The 7,778-nt window shown below is 54.4% G+C and overlaps 1 long non-coding RNA gene across 1 annotated transcript; it reads right to left on the bottom strand.

The window, feature by feature from the left end:
- Positions 1 to 434: 434 nt before the first annotated feature.
- LOC115273663 lies at positions 435 to 7,234 on the bottom strand. The gene is made up of 3 exons (XR_003900888.1): positions 7,153 to 7,234; positions 5,456 to 5,517; positions 435 to 657 (listed from the first exon to the last, which is right to left on the bottom strand). It is a non-coding gene; the product is annotated as an uncharacterized LOC115273663 (long non-coding RNA).
- Positions 7,235 to 7,778: the final 544 nt, after the last annotated feature.

Genomic DNA, 7,778 nt, shown 5'->3' with positions numbered 1-7,778 from the left:
GTTCTAACTCCCTGGCTCACAGAACACTTGAAACTTCTGAGGCTGTGTTCATCTGGGTCCTCTGGTAAGCAGACGCCAAGACAGGATGGGCCATGCTAGGATTCTCCTTGGAGAAATCCCTAATGAGAGGGAGCCCGAGAGGTCGGGAGCGCTGTCTGAGCCCCATGTGAGCCGCACCCTGAGTCAGGGCCAGAGAGAAGGCAGGTCGGGCGAAAGCATCCTACACCGTGGCGCAGCTTGAGGAAGGCCTGGCCTGGGGCTCCCGGCAGACAGACGAGTCTGTTGTCTCCGGGGACAGGCCTGCCACGGTGCCCCTGCTGCCCCCAGCCAGGGTGGCCGCCGAAGCTAGAACCCGCTCTCCCTGAAGCTGGAGGCCTCTGAACCTCCTTCTCCCCAGCCTCCCCCAAGCACCACCCTTTAACATGAACTCTCAGTTTGAAATTCAAGAAAAGGTTGTTTTCTGCACTTGTGGATTATTTTAGGGGACTCTTGACGTCTCAGCTGGCCTGTGAGGTGCTGGCGACAAGGTGGCATCACGATTCTCTCTCCATCCATCCGGCTGTTGATCCGTCCGCCCCTTTATTTTTCTCAGTGTGTATTTACTGGAGCACCTGCTGCCCGGGGCACTAGGGGGGTGACAGGGTGACCTTCGAGAGCCTAGAGGGGAGAGAGGCATTAAACTAATCACATCATAAACAGGGAGTTTCTAGGTAAAGGTCAAGTGGGTTTCTGTTTCCCCTTTCCCTGCACCAGGAGGGGGTTTTCTTCAAAAGGGCAGCTGTCTCCGGGGCACAGTGCCTGCTCTCTGGACGTGAGTCAGCCCTGGGTCAGGAAGAACACGCAGTCCTGAGGGGCCAGCGATGACAGGGCCCCTGGACTCTCCCGGGGAACCTGGTAGCTGCTTCATGCCGCTTCCTGGGACCTGGGGGTGCGAGAAAAGAAAACACTTGCTTCCTTCAGGGCCAATGTCAAGCTCTCCCCTCCACCAGGAACTTCTCATTATTCTCCATGGAATGCTGAGAAACCAAGTCTCTTCTCTTGCAAGCCTTTCAGGAGCATCATGGTGTTCCCTCCCAGGGATGCAGGTGGGCACTGAGCTAAACACGGTCCGTGCAGGCGTTCCGTGAACCGGGCCACAGCCAGTTAGGATCTGCATCTTAGAGGGGCTCCGAGGTACTAAGGGGCTTGCCCAAGGTCACACTGCCGGTCAGTGGTGGAGCAGAGCACAGAACACTGTGCCCGAGAGCCCCTGCCCCTCACCACCCACCACGCTGCCATGAGATGCCTCCCTCCGTGGCCTCTCTTCCAGCTTTGCGGGTGGCGTGTGGCCTCAATCACTGGCAGGAGTTAGGACTTGCAAGCGGGACATGCAGTCTGGACAGGGCCTCCTTGCCCCTTGCCATGTGTCGTCGGTGGTCGACTGGTCTTCCCATGTGGTCCTCCTCTGTGTCCGCAGGCTGTGTGGCCGATGGCAGCATCAGGGTGCTGGCCGCCTGAGCTGAGCCACACTCCTTTGCACTTACGTATGAAGGTGACTATGCTTCCGGGACCCTTAGAAAGCTATTACCTCATTTTGTCTTTAAAAAAAAGTCTTAAGAGCTAGAGGACAAGAGAACCAGTATAAGTACTATACCCAGAGGGAAACCGAGGCACAGACGTGCGGGTGACTTGTCCCCACACAGGTTAGCAGGATTCAGAGTCCTATCCTTCCTCCCTGTCAAAGTACAAGGCTGTCTTCTTTTGTCTTTTTTTCAAAAGCGTTCTTTGCAAAGAACTGGAAGCGCATTAATACTAAAGTGTTAGAGATGAACAAGGACCACTACTGACTGCTTCTGCTTTTAGCTTTCAACTATTAAGTGCTTACTGTATATGGGAGTTTACAATGTCATCATGAGAAGGTCAATGGGACCCAGAGCCTGCAGGAGTCAGCGCCCTCCAACTGTACAATTTCCAATGGGATGGGAGCTTTTAGGCGGTGGGGTCATCACCTGCCGTAACCAAGTGCAGGCCTCAAAGTGTAGACCCCACTGGAGACCCACAGAAGCTTCAGGAAACTTGGCGTGGTCTGGCTGCCTCACGGTAATTCCAAGCAGCCTTGGTGAGCTGGCCCACCTTCCTCGGTGGCTCTGGCCCCTGCCTTCTTGAGAGCAGCCTTTCCAGAGGCCCTGACCCTTGAGGAAGTGGTTCACCTCTAGAGCCACCAGCTTCTGGGCCCTCGGCCTGCCAAGCCCTGCCTCTGGGCCTGGCTGCTGGACCGGGACGTGCACAGCAGCTGCCCTTGGACCCTAGCCACCTTGATCAAGGCATGAGCAGCCCAAGAGGAAAGGAAAAGCACAGAAGATGAGCCCCTGAGGTGTGGACACAAGGAGGAGCCGGAGTAGAGAAGGAGGTGTGAGCACGGCCAGCAGTGGGGAGCGGGGCCTCGGAGGGCCCTGGGGGGTCCAGGGCTGGGGGAGCCCAGGAGGGTGAGGAGGGGGCTCAGGGGCCAACAGCCTCAGTCTCTCCTGTTTCCTGCATCAGCGCGGCTCTGCCCAGCCCACCTCTGCCCAGCACACATCCGCTCCCTTGGGCTTCTTGTGCAGCCATGGCACTATTCATAAGCTGACCTCGGTTTTCTTTTCAAAGCCAAAAAAGAGATCAAGCTGTCAAAAAGAGACTTTTCCAACATTCAGGCTAAGCGGAGGTGCTCAGAGAGAGCCTTTCATTTCTTGGTACCAAGGCGAAGTGACCAAACACAGGATTGAAGTTCACCCTTGGGGTGGAAAAATTGGGTCCTCCCTCCCAGGTGGCAAAAAGTCATAGCTGTCCAAACAGGGAACAGGTCACCCCCACAGCCCCCGCATCATTGCCCCTGAAGAAGAGGACAGCTTTGAGTCACAGCCACAAACATGTCATTGTACATTGAGCACCTGGGGCGGGGGGAGCAGAAAAGGCCAGCAAGATGGGCTGACATCTATTAAGTGCTCACCGCCTTCCAGGAAGTCTGTCGGACCTTTATATCAATGCTCTCGTTTAATCCTTACAACACAAAGGAGGTGTTGTCACCTTCTCATTTTATGGAGGAGGGATCAGGAGGGCATCTAGCTGTGAGCAGCAGAGCTGGGATTGGGATTCTGGTCTGACTTCAGAGTCTGAGTCCTTAGCCACGGGACCAGGATTCTCACACTGGAGTCTGGAAGCCACCTGCCAGGGGATTTCTCAGGATGCTTGATAAAAATGCAGTGTCCCTAGTCCTGCCCTGGTTTACTGAATCAGAACCTCAGGGAATAGGGCCTGAAAGCTGGGACTTTGACAGTGTTCCCATCAGGCAAGTCTGAAACCCCCTGTGTGCTGGGCTCCAATGTCCACTTAGTGGGGAGAAGGGTGGGGTGGGAGGTAAGAAGGTCCCGAGTGGCAGAGGGTCCTGCATGACACACGAAGCAGTTTGGGGTTAGTTCAGGGACAGGAGCATCCTTTGGGGAGCCCCCCGGCCCCTTGGGGCTGTCTTCTCCCTCCACCTGCCTTTGCTGGGGCCTAGCTGGTTCACTCCCAGGCCCAGGCCTGAGCTCTGCAGGCCCACAGAAGGGGAGACCTGGTGGTGTTTCCATTATTTTAGCCCAAGTTTTCGCCAGGATTGTGACCAACTCATCTTGAGGATAATTAGGCTTCCAACCCCCCCTAATCCCTCCATTATGAGAAGCTGCCCCCAGAAGGCTCCTTTCTCTCCTTTCCTGCGAACCCCATCTCCACCAGCCTGTGCTATCTGTCCCACTTTTCCAAACCATCACTAGCCCAGGATGATCTTCACTGGAATGACATTTATAAGACTTAGCAACAGTGGGGTTGATGGGCGGTCCAGCCGTCTTCTGAAGCATGCTTAGAAATAGGGAGGGGAAGGGCAGCTGGGTGGTTCAGTCGGTTGAGCGTCTGACTCTTACTTTTGGCTCAGGTCATGATCTCACGGTCGTGAGTTCGAGCCTTGCATCAGGCTCCGCACTGGGCATGGAGCCTGCTTGGGATTCTCTCTCTACCTCTCCCTCTGCCCTTCTCCCCCCACCTCCCACAGAAAAGAAAAAGAAATAGAGAGGGGAGGCATATGGCCAAGTCACACATGATAAGTCAGGCAGGCCTTCCTGACACAGAGGCAGCAGCAGGTGACGGGAACACAGTGAAACAGAACGGCCTGGGAATGTCAGAAGGTAGGGTAGGGAGAGGCTGCTGCTAATACCCGAGGTTCACATGTCCCTCCACAGACTTCATAACCCGCCCCTGCCCCTCCCACTGCCCCGGGAAGTGTGTGGGACCTACTTCCTCTAAGCCCTTGTGACTCAGCTGGTCTTCACAGCTGCTCTGGATGTTATTTTTAGCCTGATTTCACCTGGGTGGGGTGGGAACCAGATTTGCCTGGATCCCACCCGGGGGGCTGAGCTCAGGCAGAAGAGACAGGCGACAAACTCCCCTTTCTAGCGCTTGGAAAGAGCCTCTCCCCTGGAAGCAGATGCCGTGCAGCCCGTCTGCAAACCGAGTGGCCTCACCTGCCCAGCCCCGGTTTGCCTTGGCACGGCTCCTGGCACCCCCTCAGGTTGGGACGTCCAGGCCAGCGGGGAGGGCAGCAGAGTGACCAGAGACGGAGGCTTCTGAGCAGCCCGGCAGCAGCCCGGATCTCTTTCCTTCCACCCTCTGAGTCCCCTTCACGTCCTCCCTCCGTGCCACCTCCTCCGCATGTCCTCCAGGAGAAAAGCGGCGCAGATGGACGAGCCCTCCGTCTGTTCGACGATGGCTGGTCCAGACAGCAAGTCCTGTTCCTTCTCCATCTGGCTTTGTCGGCGAACTTTCTGCTGAACTCCCTCCAGCCCCATCGGCAGCTGGCCTGCCGGGAGGAGCCCGTGCCAGGGAGAACAGAATAATTGCCTCTCATGTTGTGCATGCAGAGCCTTCATTAACACGTCCCCAGAGCGGCATTTGCAGCCCTCTGTCACAGCAGCCCCCACTGAGTAGCACGCAATTCATCACCCCCAGATTCTCCACTGCCTTGGAAGAGCCAACTAGTCCTGTGTTTCTGCGTGTTGCTTTGGCACATTCAGAAAGTCACGCCGTGGGTGCTGTTGGTCTTTAAGGGGAGGAGGTTTCTCTGTGGCCGCGCTCACTCAATGGTGCGTGGAAGGGACCTGGCTTAGACACTATCCGTTTTTCTTTTTTGGCACCAGGAAGCAATATTTGTAATCCACAGAGGCCATGGAAGGAGGAATATGAGGTGAAGGAGGAATATGAGGTGAAGGGGGCAGGAGACTCGGGATTTGGTAACGGCTCTGCCAATGGTTAGGTGTGGCATCAGGAGCAAAACATTTCCAAACGTCACTCCCTTCACTTACAAATAAGGTGTTGGCATTGGTTCACGGCATCTTAGTGCTCCATCTAGTCTACCTGTCGGTTTACAGAGAGGTAAACTGAGGCACAGGTTGGCCATTTGACTCACCCACAGTCATGTTAAGACTTGAGACCTCAGTTCAGGCTTTCTGGCTCCTGAATTGGGCTGGGCTGGGATGAAAAAAAGAAGCATTTCAGGAGAGCAAAGCCACGACGAAGGGATCCCGTCCTCCGTACACAAGTAGGGAGCTACAGAAGGATGACTTTTCCTTCACATCGAAGATTCCAGGGCTTAAAGGAGCGGTTCTCACCCAGGGGCCATTTTCCCCTTAGGGGACATTGAGCAAATTTCTGGAGACATCTTGGGGGGCAGGGTGGAGGGACGTCTAGTGGGTAGACCCCAGGAGGCTACCAGCACAGGACAGGGAATGATCTGGCCCCAAATGTCACCAGTGCGGAGCCTGCGGCGCCAGCTGGACACCAGCTCCTTTCTCTAGTGCCACCTCTGCCGGGGGTTTTAAAAATTCTCACTTCCTTGTTTTCAGCCTCAATGGAACTATCTTTTTCTGATTTTGCTATTGATGCTGATTTTTAAAAATAATGACTTTCTTGCATGTAAAAATCATTCATGCTCCTTTTAGAGAATTTAGAATATTCAGGAAGGTACAAGAAAAATAAACATCAATCCCAACACACAGAGTTAACTCATAAGAATATTTTGATATTTGGTATTTTTTTCCATAGTACCTGAGACTCACTGAGCACACTCTTTCTCCCGTCTCGTGGCGTTTCTCAACAATCCTCTTTACCCTCTCTCCAACCCCCATTGTTGAAATAATATTCAAACAGCACCTCCTCCGGGAAGCACTGAGAGCCACTTAGGACCCCACCTCATCTGGCAGTGAATTCTCCTGTCTCTGCGTATCTCACAAACCCCAATTTTGACATTTTGGGCTTTGTTGTTCTTATTGTTGTTGTTTGGTGTTTCCGTTTTCTGTAAATGCCTTGAGGATGGGGACTAAATTTTAGTCTACTGAGTGTGTATCCTGTCCCCATATGTGTGTGCGTGCATGCGCGCATGCACACACACGAGTACAGTGCAAGGAGATCACCTCACAGGGATCTGTCCTCTTTCTTCTCCTGACATCACTGTCCCCTTACTTCCAGACTAACTAACCATCCTTGGTTCTTAGTCACCGAGAACACTTCAATCAGTGGCTTTTGTTGCTCCATCATTTGGAGTTATTCTGAAGCTCTTCTTTCAGGCATTGGGATAGATGCTTGGGTAAATTTGTGATCAACCTAAGCCACGGAAGAGGCATTGTTGACACCTTTTAACAAAAGCATATGCTAAGGCTTAGCAAGGCATTATGGTTTGCCCAAGGTCCCCGGCTGCCCAGAGGAGGTTCTGGGATTTAACCCAGGGGCACTTGGCTCCACAGCTATGGGCACCTCCTCAAGGTTTCTCAAGTCCAGTGCGATAGGCCTGCTCCCACCCACCTCTGTTTTTACAGGGAGAGGCAGCAGGTGAGTGCAGCAGTGCCTATGGTCTGGGTGGCTCCAGGCAAGGTGCCTCCCTAAAGAGAAGTCATGCAGCCCAACCCAGCTCCTTGGCCATGGGAACCTCTGGCTGGGGGTGGGGCGAGCTGCTGGGGAGCCCAGCGGACAGCTCGGGTGCAATCTGAGGTCCTCGGAGGCTGAGCCTCCATGGGCTGGTGGCATCCGGAAGTCTAGCCTCTTGGTCTGGTGTTTCCTGATGCCCTGAGCTCAGTGTAGTACACAGGAGGCCAGCGAGGGGTGGCTTACCCTGCAGTCACCTGTCTGCTGGAGGGCTGGTGTCCACTTCCTCGTTGTTTGCTGGTCCCAGGAGCAGAGGTCTGGGCTGAGCTCTACCCCTCTCCTTCCCTGACCATCCCCTCCTCCTTCTCCACCCTGCTCTCAAGCTTCCAGAGTTGTTTCTGCTACTTCTGAGGGTTCTCGGCTTTCGGGGTGTGGCAGACCAAGTACGGGCTCTGGATCAGGGTGGGCTTGTCTCAAGCTCAGTTCTGCCAACAAAGTGATCTAGCACAAGTCATTCACCTTCTTGGGGCCTCAGCTTCTCCATCTATAAGATGGAAAGAATGATGCCCAGGCTCGGCGGACTGGAATGAAGACTAAATGGATGACAAAGACAAACTTATGTGTTGTACATGCTCAAAAATCTCTCTTCCTTTCTGGTATAGAGCAGGGGGAGGAGGGTGGCTGGAATGCACTTGGGACAGGAAAGTGGGTTGGATTGGGGAGGCGGGAGGGCAAGGAGTGGCCCGTTCCCTCCTGTTTGTTTTTCCACTGGCGCCCCCGTGGAGGGGAATCCCTTTGCGGTTGCTGGTAGCCTTGCTCAGTCATTGGCACTGATGAACCCCGCTATTTAAACCTCGTGTGGGCTCAGAATC

The sequence above is a fragment of the Suricata suricatta genome, chromosome 2 (genome assembly GCF_006229205.1).
Source record: "Suricata suricatta isolate VVHF042 chromosome 2, meerkat_22Aug2017_6uvM2_HiC, whole genome shotgun sequence".
Classification (NCBI taxonomy): domain Eukaryota; kingdom Metazoa; phylum Chordata; class Mammalia; order Carnivora; family Herpestidae; genus Suricata; species Suricata suricatta.
Note: the sequence above shows the minus strand (reverse complement) of the source record. Positions and strands in the feature narration are given on the sequence as shown.